The sequence below is a fragment of the Nansenia antarctica genome (genome assembly GCF_963989245.1).
Source record: "Nansenia antarctica genome assembly, chromosome: 2".
Classification (NCBI taxonomy): domain Eukaryota; kingdom Metazoa; phylum Chordata; class Actinopteri; order Argentiniformes; family Microstomatidae; genus Nansenia; species Nansenia antarctica.
This window is the reverse complement of record NC_137675.1, coordinates 66,751,662-66,763,126: the sequence shown is the minus strand read 5'-3', so window position 1 is coordinate 66,763,126 and position 11,465 is coordinate 66,751,662. Positions and strand designations below refer to the sequence as shown.

Below are 11,465 nucleotides of genomic sequence, written 5' to 3'. Positions count from 1 at the left end.
CCGATCCAAATTGAGACGGTAGCAAGACGGGGTGGCCAAGAAAAACATTGAAATGTTTACGTTGACGGCCAATGACGCAGCACACAAGTCAGCGTCTTTCTTGAATCTGATCGCTGCGCACCTACGTATGCTGGAGGAGAGATTTGAGTCCTATTTCCCTCCAATGAACGAAGACTTCGACTGGCTCCGGGATCCGTTCAACCCCCTCTCATCAGCATCAGCCGCTAGTTTGAGCAGCAAAGCTCAAGATGAACTGGCAGAGCTCATTATGGACCGCACACTGAAGCTCAAACATGGTGAGCTAGGTTTGGATAGGTTTTGGCTGCTTGTGGGACATGAATATCCATCTCTCTCAGAGAGCGCCATCAAGGTGCTTTTACCCTTCCCAACCTCCTACTTGTGCGAGCTGGCTTTTTCTTCTCTAGCATACGTCAAGAACAAGACACGCACGCGTCTGTCAGTGGAACAGGACCTGCGTGTCGCGGTGTCCACTATCTCTCCCCGCATAAAGACACTCTGCTCCCAAAAGCAGGCGCATGTGTCCCACTAATGCGCACAACATATTTCTTTGTTTTGTATTTCTCTACATTTTTACAATTCTGTCATGATTATTATTGTTAAATTATTATATTTGTGAGTTACCCGTTTGGTTCAGATGTGAAATAATAATCTCAAAATGAGCATTGAAATGAGAATGACATTTTAAGCCATTATTTTAAGCCCCCCAAAAAAGCATTGTTCCATTGATTGATTATACAGGCCTTTGATATTTTATTTGTGTGAAGAATTCCCTCTGAGTCTCCTCCCATATTGTACAATCCTTGAGGGCCACAATTATTTAATTTAGCGATAGTTTGACTGACCTATGCATTCTTGCCCATCCATTACAGTTCATTTATGACTTTTATTATCTTGTTAAAATTCATTGGGGCAATACTTATGTATTATATATAAACACACATTTTCAAACCAATTCATAGTGTATTGTTTTTAGTTTAAGCTCCGAGGCATTTTTAAAATCTTCGTAGAGTTGGGGTGCCTTGGAGAAGGGGGAAAGCTTCAGGGGTGCCTTGGTTAAAAAAAGTTTGGGAACCTCTGCACTAGACCACCACTACCCCTACCACATCACCATGAGCATGCCATTAGCTAGTATTCTTGCATCTATTTCACCAACACTCTTCAGTGATTCTGCAATTTTAAGAGGATTAACTGCTCTAAACCCCCCCGTTCCATTTGGGTCCTTCAGTTTAAACACTACTTTAAGCTCAGCGCTGTCAGCTGTCTTCCTCATTTTCCCTCCAGGTACGTCCTCTACTGAGGAGCTTCGCTTACTTCCAACTTTCAACCCCCCCTCCCCTCCCCTGGCCGTAGCCATAAACAGTGTTCACAATTGTCCTCCTCTTACAATGCGGCTTGTTCCTACCCTGAACAAATATAGGAGCTCCGATTTAGTATACGGACAATATACAGTTCATGAAAGGATTCCACTTAGCGTTCGCTCTCTGACAGCTGTCAAACCAGCGTCCACACTTAAAAAATCCCGCCTGCAATCTTCTTCTTCTTCTTCTTTTTTCAATTGGCGGTTGACAACCACATGGTGTATTACCGCCACCGCTGGACTGGAGTGTGGCACAGGACTTGCTTCTTAACTTTACTAACTTAAATTCTTTTTAAAAGCCCTGTTTCCCTTAAAAAGAAAAACAACAACTTTAAAATCTTCCCTTCCCTTCTCTGTAAAATATATTTCATCTCAAATACTTCTTTATTTTCCTCCACCTGAGCAATAAACCTACGCCTTTCGTTATGATACTTTTGGCAGTGTATTAAAACATGTTCCACTGTTTCTGGTCTATTCCATAGACACTGCTCACAGTTGCCATCTGCATGCTTGTTTATTAAAAACAGGGTACTATTGAAATTGGTATGTCCAATACTTAACCTGGCCAGCACCACCTCTTCACGCCTGGACCTGCATGTACTATTATCCACCCTCACTTTTGGTTGAAAATAAAAAAGGTGTCTCCCAGAGGTCCCACTGTTCCAAATATACTGCCATTTCTCATACGATTTTGCCTTTATAATACTTTTTACCTCTGCCTTACTGTATTTAATTTCCACCTCCACTCTCTCTTTTTCTACTGCTTTCTTGGCATAGGTGTCAGCCAACTCATTTCCCTCCACCCCTATGTGAGCTGGCACCCACAGGAAAGAAAAGAGTTGTTCAGAGCTTCCTACGCTGAGCGTGCACTGCGTGACGTTTCTGGGTGCGTTCGTAAATGTGCTCTGAGAGCGCCGGAGCGCACACTGGGTTCAACGTCATAAACGGACCAAGTAATTTGATTGGACAAGAGGCATTCCATGAGTGCTGACCAGATTTCCCGCTGTTTTCAAACCGAAGAGCCAGCGGGAACAAGAGACTGTGTACACGAAGAGGAACTTCAGAGGTAGCTTAGCTGCAAGCTATGCGATAGTGTGGTTTTATATTTAAAAAACATATATGAATGTTGTATCCAACGATGTGTGTATGATTCACCAATGAGTCGGTACAACGAAGTGACACATTTGTTCGGTATTTTCGGGTGCTAACAAATGAGTTGACGGCTAGCCGGGTGTTAGCGAGCGAGCTAACTTGTTTAGCTTCATTGGGAACTGCGCCAGTGCCTAGTTCAGACAGAGAGGTAGTAAAAGTTGAGTTGTAATTTTGTTCAGGTAATAGCTAAAGCCAGATTTGGGACAGTCATCTAGCAAGTAGTAGTAGGTCATTGCATCTAGCCATTTAGCCAAACACCGTTAATATCCATCTCTAACCTAGCTAAAGTCAGCTAAGTTAATCAGTAGCCTAGCTAGCAACGTGATAAGAATATAGCAAGCTACTTTGTCAGTTTGATCATTGCTAATGTTGATTATATGATGGTACATTTCTGTGTTGTACAGTGCATCAACATGTCCCGTCCCAGTACAGCCTCCCCCCAGTCTACCCCGGGCAAGTCTAACCATCCTGGTGGAGGGGGACCCAGGGGCAAAGGGCTGAAAGACATACAAGGCATAGAAGAGGAGGTGAAAATAGCGGTGAACATCTCCCTGGAGAGATTCCAGTACAGCGAGCGGAAAGGTAACGGTGAAATGACAATGAGTGCAGGAGGACAGTTGATTTGTTATTATTTCTTATCTAACATCCCACACTGTCTGGCTCTGCAAGATTAGCCAAGTTCAACGGATTATTTGTGTAGAACTCAATATATCAACTGTATGTCTTTTGATTCCACAGAGATGGAGTTTCCCTCTTCCTTCTCCAGCACTGAGAGGGCCTTCGTTCATCGCCTGGCCCAGTCCCTTGGCTACATCTCTAAAAGCAGAGGGTAAAGCTAGCCAGAATTGCATCCGTTTCCTATCTAGAGTAGGGGTCTTAGAATGGGACTAGTGTATAGTGTTTTGGGAAAATCTGCTTTAGGATACAGCCTGGTCACAGATCTGTATTTGCCTTCACCAACCCCTCTAACAAACGTGACAACATGGGCCCAATCCCTTTTTTTTTTTTTTTTACCCCTACCCCTCTTTTTTCGAGTGCCCCTCGCTTTTCGACTTGACCCCTCTGAACAGAGTTACAAGGGCTAGTGGTTGAAATCGTCCCCTATGAAATGGGATAACCCTTCATGACCCTGATACATCAGGTCATCAGTAGTAGCATAGAAAAGCATGAACACTCGCGATTTGTACATTTTTTGGCATTTAGCACCTTATTCCAAAGTGTCTTACAACAAATACATTTGACTAACTTTTTAATTGTCTCATATTCAGTGAGGGATCGAGCCGAACCCTCCATATCAGCAAGAAGGACGGTTCTGAGATTCCCCAGTCCATCATGACCTTTCACCTCTCCCAGAATTCCAAGCACTTGGTGCGCAGCCTGCTGCAGAGGTTCCCCATCACCAACAAGGAACGCACTGACCTGCTGCCTCGCGCTGAGAGGTGGTGCTCAGTGGCTCCCAGGCACGTGCCGTGAGCTTTTAGATTGGGTAAGCATAAGATATAGAAATACACGTAATTACACATACACGCTATCAGTGAACGCAGTTTCAAGGAAATGCAATTTTGATGCCCTAGAACCCGCTAATAAACTGTAGTGTCACTTTGTGATCAGATTACCAAAAACAAAAAAAACAGTTGCCAGTTTCGACTATATCAGGGGTGCTCATTGTTCAAAGATCTTTTCAAGTAGCCAACCTGCTGAAATCTACAAGTCCAGTGTCAACATCGCACACGCACACACGCACAACACAGACACACACCGTTTCCATCCTCCCATAGTAAACTCACAACACACTTTCTTTTCACACTTTGTCACACAGGCACTTGACATCACATCACACTACAGACCCTCCCTCTCAAAGTACTCAAACCATATAAACAAGCACAGATCGCCACCAGCCTCGCGAATCATATACATAATATAAACCGCTCATACCAGGCTTGCTGTAGCCGCTGGCGACTCTCCCTTTCTGGGTGTGAACATCGGTGAGCGGCCGGCCGGGCGGCCTTTAGCCAGTAGTTGTGTTTTTCCAGTCCAGTCCAGTCTACGAAATCCCTTTAGGTCGCTGACAGTAATGTCCATATTCACAAAATCAAGCAAGTTATCCTTATTGATTATTATTATTTAGATCGTTTGAGCTAACTGGCATAAGCTATTCTGCCGGGCGAGAGGTGAAATGTTAAGTGAACTTGAAAGTGATGAGAGCCAATCAGTAGCTCTTATCGGAATGAAAGACCTACTCTGATTGGCTGTAAGCATGCTTACCCTGGCCACATTAAACAGCGAGCTGAGGCATCGGAAAAAAATAAAAAAGACATTTTCACGCATTCGAATGTACGCGAGGGAAAGCAGTGAGAGGAGTGCTTATATGCAACGCAGAGTAGGGAGTGCTTTACTCCTACAGGTGGCGCTAAAAATGCAACGTCAAAATGAATGACTCCTGCTGCCCTGGGACCTAAAATACGACTCTTTTAATGAAAACAAACAAACGGTTACATGCACTTTTATTTTAATATTTTCACGGTCCTTTTTTCTTTTTTCGTTGGGTAAGCACTGCTTACCCTGCTTATATGGACGGCACGTCCCTGGTGGCTCCGGAGCCTGGTGAGTGTGTGTGTGTGTGTGTCTGTGTGTGAGAGTGAGAGAGAGAAAAAGAAAGAAAGAAAGAAAGGGGGGTGATCTTCTGTTTCTATCCCTGTGTCTATGTGCCCACACTTATGGAGATCTGAAAGGTTTTGACCAACGTAAGCAAATCCTTTGGGATGGGTCCGACACAGGTTTTTGTGCGTAAGGACCGGGGGAGAGGCTACGGCTTAATTAGAGTTTACATGAATTGTCTGTCTCACTCACTCAGAGAACAGCCGGGACAAGATCAGAACGTGCGGGCGGCTAGGCAGGGGCGTCCGCCAGGTGCCCGAGAGGAGAAGCCCGTCTGAGCTGGACTCCTTCCGCCGCTCCCTGCCCGTGTACGAACGCCAGGAGGAGATCGTCCAGGTCATCAAATGCAACCGCGTGGTCCTCATCATCGGGGAGACCGGCTCTGGGAAAACCACTCAGGTGAGAGAGAGGGGGCTCTGGGAGAACCACTCAGGTGAGAGAGAGGGAGCTCTGGTAGGGCTTTCACACCGGCAAAGAACCGTGCCGGTTCGCGTTCGGAAACCTCCGAACGTAGGCGCTGTCTGGCGAACGAGCCCGATGAACGCGGGCTCGTTCGCCAGACAGCGCCAACGTTCGGAGGTTCCCAAACGCGAATGCGAACCGGCACGGTTCTTTGCCGGTGTGAAAGCCCTATGGGAGAACCACTCAGGTGAGATAGAGGGGGCTCTGGGAGAACCACACAGGTGTTTGTCGATATCTCGTTTGCCTTGAGATTTGTGTGAATGCTGAGAATAATTCTTTATCTGTAAACTTAACTGGGAAGTGTTTTTGTTTTTCCCAGATCCCTCAGTTCCTCCTGGACGACGGCTGCAGGAACGAGATCCCGTGTCGGATCCTCTGCACCCAGCCCAGACGTCTGGCGGCCATCGCTGTGGCCGAGCGCGTGGCAGCAGAGAGAGGGGAGACCATCGGCAAGACCATCGGATACCAGATCCGCCTGGAGAGCAGGTAGACACTTCTGTCCTCTTTCACTGTGCGCTGTATTGAAAGTAATTCCTCCAGCCCTGTTATCAAAGAGTTTATTTTTATTTTTATTTGCTTAAATCTCACTGACTCCTCTGGTTGCCCCCTCCCCACCTACCTACTGTACCTCACATTCCATACGTGACAAGTCTCTACATACAGTACCTACTGATATGAATGAGAATAGCCCTGATTGACCTCTCTCTGTTTTGACCTCCCAGGGTTTCCCCTAAGACTCTGTTGACCTTCTGCACCAGCGGAGTCCTTCTGAGGACTCTGATGTCCGGCGACGAGACCCTGGCCGCTGTCACTCACGTCATCGTGGTAAGCTCTACCATCCCCCGGGCTGGTGGTGGACTAGTGGATAGTGAGTTGGACTGGTGATCAGAAGGTCATGAGTTCAAATCCCACCTGGGAGCCACCACCCTTGAGTAAGGCTCCCAGCCCTAAGTTACTCCAGGGAGACTGTCCCTGTAATCTCTAATCGTAAGTCGCTTTGTATAAAAGCTGCTAAATGGTCAAAATGTCATGTAAATGCTCCACACACGTGGCCAAATGGAACATTGAGAGATCCTGGTTTACCGGAGATTAAGCCCTAGTCCTGGACTAAATACACTTTTCAGTCTGAAAATCTCCATTGAGGATGCATTCTAGTCTCGGGATTAGTCTTCTGTTGTGTCCTAGAAATCAGCCCGAAGCACAGAAAAAGGGACAAAGTGCACCTTCTGTGCAACCACTTCAAAGTGTCCCAAGAAAGAGATTTGACTTAGCCGTATGTCATTTTTATTATAGTTAGCTGTTTTATCTGCAGTACATTGGTGTAATACTAATAGTTTCAACTTCCTGTCTCTCTGTCCAATCAGGATGAGGTTCACGAGCGAGACGGGCTGACTGACTTCCTGTTGACTAAGATGAGGGACATGCTGGAGAAGATGTCCACTCTGAAGCTGGTCCTCTCCAGCGCTGCCCTCGACGTAGACCTCTTCCTCCGATACTTCGGACCCTGTCCTGTCATACACAGTAAGACCACCTTCATCCATAGCAAAGTCAATCAAACCTCATCCATAGCAAAGTCAAACCTCATCCATAACAAAGTCAAACAAACCTCATCCATAGCAAAGTCAAACCTCATCCATAGCAAAGTCAACTTTGATCTTCAGGCAGCCATACTGATTTTGGATTGCGGATACAGAGATGATGGTACCATTTAGGGTCGTCTCATTTCATATGGGTGATCTCATTTCAAGAGATCATGACTTAACCATGTTACGGGGACTAAAGGCAGCCTTTACTGAAAGTAAGTTTTGGAAATGGATGACTACTATGTTCTGGTCTGTTCTAGTCAAAGGACGACCCTTCGAGGTGAGGCAGCTGTTTCTGGAGGACATCTTGAGGACGACGGGTTACACTAACAAAGACATGGTCACATACAAGACAGAGATGCAGAGAGGTAACCGTCAGTCATATTCTACTGCTTAATTACCTGCTTTCTGAACGTAACCTCTAGAAATGTAAATGTTTGTGTTTTTCCCCTCACAGTAAGTAATCAGTCAATGTCCAGGATGATCAAGCGTGTGTCGTCTCTGTTGTCGTGTGTGTGTGTGTGTGTGTGTGTGTGTGTGGGGGTGTCTGTGTGGGGGTGTGTGTGTGTGTGTCTGTGTGTGTTTGTGTGTGTCTGTGTGTGTGCGTGTGTGTGCGTGTGCGTGTGTGTGCGTGTGCGTGCGTGCGCGTGCGTACTCCCCCGCCAGAGGAGAAGCAGCAGACGTCTCTGACAGAGTGGTGTAAGGTCCAGGAGGGGGGCGCTCGCCAGGGGTCTCTGAGAAAGAAGACAGCGCCCTCTTGTGTCCTACAGGAGAACGACCTGCTGGATGACAGAGGGGACGGAGTCTTCAACCAGCTGGTAAGGAAAAAGGGCAGTTCGGTTTCTTCCTTAGCCATTCTGTGATGCATCTCTCAATGTCTTTTGTTCTCAGTCCATACTGATTCACCAACAGGATCTTGTTTTGATTGATATGTGTACTCTGTGAATGGTGAGGTTGAATGTTAGACGATAGCATTATTTTTTTTTCTTAACCATTTAGCAGAGATTAGAGATTACAGGGACCGTCTCCCTGCTGTAATTTAGGGCTATGTGCCTTACTCAAGGGCACACTACTGGTGCTGTTCCTAGGTGGGATTTGAACTCATGACCTCCTGATCACAACATCTTAACAAAACATAACAGACATTACAGTATTGTTGAGCACAGTATGTTTCCCAACAGTCAGATGTCCTTGTCTGATTGTCTTGTCAGAATGAGAAGGATGTGTCGTCTCTGGACCCATGGCTGCTGAAGGAGATGGACGCCTGCATCTCTGACATCTTCCTCAACCAGGACGCAGACGCCTTCGTCCAGCTCTTCAACCTCATCCTCAGCGAGAACGTCAGCGGTACGACAGGGCTTTTATTTTTCATCCTTTCTTGTAATATCCTCATTAGCTCCTGTATACGTTGAGGGCCACAGATTAAGCCTAGTTTTTAGATCGTAAATCCCACTTTCAATATAGAACCTCCATTGAAGACGCTTTTTAGTCTAAGATCAAGCTTAACCTGTGTCCTGGGAAACCTGCCCAATGAACACAAAAACCTCTTTGAATGAATGTATGTTATACTAATATAACACAGGGATTGTGGGTAATGTAGTTCCCAGGCTGACCCTCCCTCCTCTTCCTCCTCTTCAGTGGACTACATGCACAGTGGGACCAGTGTCACTCCTCTCATGGCGGCGGCAGGCCGGGGCTTCCTCAGTCAGATGGAGCAGCTGTTGAGCATGGGAGCCAATGTCAACGTCAAGGCCTCCAACGGCTGGTAAGGCAGCGGACCTGGGTTCGAATAGTATTTGAAATAGTACAGATACTTGACTGTGCTTGATTGAGTTTTCCCTGCACACAATTGAGCCAGTTGAGTAGTTCCAAAATTGCAAACTCCAGGCAGGTTCAAGCCAACAATATTTTCTAATTATTTTTGAAAACATTCTAATAGTAATTCGACCCACGTTCTGGGAAGCTGTTACCAGACTACTGTGATTTGTTTTGTCCTCGTTTAATTTTACAAAGCCTTTTGTTCAGGACAGAGGAGGCTAGTGAAGATAAACATTGGAGGACAGGCTTATTGTAACGAATGGAATGGAATGAGGAATGTTATCAACCACGTGCAAATCATACATTACAATGAGGCCTCCTGATTTCTACCTCCATCAGGCCCCTTGGTTCAGGAACACCTGATGATGCAGAGATATGTGAGATGTTGATCAATCCTCTTGTTTTGTTTCAGGACTGCTCTGGACTGGGCCATGCACTTCCAGCAGGCTGACGCATTGGATCTACTAGAATCCTCCCTGTGAGAGCTGTTTAACATAACATTCCATATTGTGGCCAGGTTAACAAAGAATGACTGATTTAGCCAAACCTAATTCTGCAATGTGAAACAAACTCCAATTAGAGCTGGATATACCCTCATGTGAATGCAAGGAAAAGAAACGGACATAAAAAACTACTAACACAAAAATGCAAACAACTACCACCCCCACCCCCAGGTCGTCGCTGGAGGCTGGGAAGCTGGATGAGTCGTCCCTGGTGCAGGCGGCGGCCGCCACGGAGCTGAGTGCCGAGGACCAGGAGCTGCTGAAGGGCTACCACCACAGCTTCGACGACGAGAGGGTGGACCTGGACCTCATCATGCACCTGCTGCACAAAATCTGCACCAGCTCAGAGGACGGTGAGAGACGGGGCGGGTCGGGTGTGTGGGGCGGCTGGGGCCCCCCGGGGGGGGGGGGGGGGGGGTTGGGGGCCACTGCTGTGTGCTGGTAGGCAAACTGATAGTAGTCGCTCTATGAGTAGAGGGCTGCAAGGGAATTCTCCTGGCTGCACAGTGTACAGGTTTTTTACCTTTGCCTGCTTGCGGCTCTGTCATTATGTGAAGCGCATTGAGTCACATCTTGTCACATCTGAAGTGTTTGGGGGTGCGTTCGTAAATACGCTCAGGAAATCCGACCAGCACTCTTGGAACGCCTCTTGTCCAATCAAATTACTCGGTCGCTTTATGACGTTGAGCCCAGTGTGCGCTCCGGCGCTCTCGGAGCGAATTTACGAACGCAGCCCTCGCTGTGTTGCAGCTGGAGCCACAGAAATGGCGTCATCCCCTGCTTTATCTAGCGCAGTAGACAGCCTGTAGGAGACAATTTTGTTGGAGCTTTTGTTGTGAGGTCTTCTCGGTGACCTCGTAGCTAGGCTAGCTAGCGAAATTCGATAATATGATGATACACAACTGCTCAGCTCACTACCACGACACGCACTGAGTGGAAATTTAACAGGCGATGTCACGTCACGAGTCACCAGTTGACTGTTGCATGACACCGGACACCAGGGGGCGAGATAGAAAAGTACCGAAATGAGGCACCGAAATCTCCTTTGCAATTCGGTTCGGTACTATACCGAATGTAAAGTAACCGGTACCTACCGGTACCGATTTTCGGTACCCAACCCTATTAAACAAGGAGTAATTCTGACAACTGTCAACAATTGAATGATTGAATCATCTGTATATCAAGGAAGCTAATGTTTCTATCCATCAGTCTATTTGGGTTTCGTAGTTATTTTGTTATTGTTGTCATTTGCTACTCATTTTCACAATGTTACTGTGTTTCCTGTTTAGGCACCTAGATTGTAGATTTACACCCAACACTTTAGCAAGTCAGGTTAGAGAGAGTGGGGGAAGCTTCAGTGACATCAATAGATCAACAAAAAATGGCCAAATAAATTACACAATATTCAATACACAGAACTAGGATTTGTTTACCCTCACAAATCCCAACCTTTGACCGAAAACCGGGGTTTCTAAAAATAGCAACCGTCCCAAACTATGAAGTAATCTAATTGTGTTGCAACTGTGCTTCTGGTGTTTTCAACATGAATGTATTGTAGTAGTATAATAGGGCTCCATTATTTGAAATTGGCGGCTCAACAATGTCATTTTAAATCCCGTTTAACCGGTTTCTCGGTTTCAAAAACCTGAAACCGTCCATCCCCAGTGTAGGGTTAACCTCAACCAGGGGAGGCTGGTGGAGGTAGAAATCAGAGCACGGGTTCATTGTACCACATGGAACGGAATGAGGAATGGTATCAAACACGTTTTCCTCATTCCCACTCTGAGCATTACAATGAGCCTGTGATTTCCACCTCCACTATTTTTACATTATAACCATTTTTATCCAAAGCGATAACAACAATTAGAGATTACAGGGACGTTCTCCCTGGAGTAACTTAGAGCTAAGTGC

The 11,465-nt window shown here is 46.3% G+C and overlaps 1 pseudogene across 1 annotated transcript in view; it reads left to right on the top strand.

The window, feature by feature from the left end:
- Positions 1–2,943: 2,943 nt before the first annotated feature.
- LOC308150487 (3'-5' RNA helicase YTHDC2-like) overlaps positions 2,944–11,465 on the top strand; it is a 29,801-nt pseudogene continuing 21,279 nt past the window's right edge. Inside the window, exons 1-13 of the transcript in view lie at positions 2,944–3,112; positions 3,269–3,359; positions 3,799–3,994; positions 5,385–5,587; positions 5,970–6,136; positions 6,373–6,475; positions 7,015–7,171; positions 7,494–7,601; positions 7,900–8,051; positions 8,445–8,580; positions 8,872–8,998; positions 9,464–9,529; positions 9,726–9,923. The product of the transcript in view is annotated as a 3'-5' RNA helicase YTHDC2-like (transcript). The remainder of the gene's footprint in view (positions 3,113–3,268; positions 3,360–3,798; positions 3,995–5,384; positions 5,588–5,969; positions 6,137–6,372; positions 6,476–7,014; positions 7,172–7,493; positions 7,602–7,899; positions 8,052–8,444; positions 8,581–8,871; positions 8,999–9,463; positions 9,530–9,725; positions 9,924–11,465) is intronic.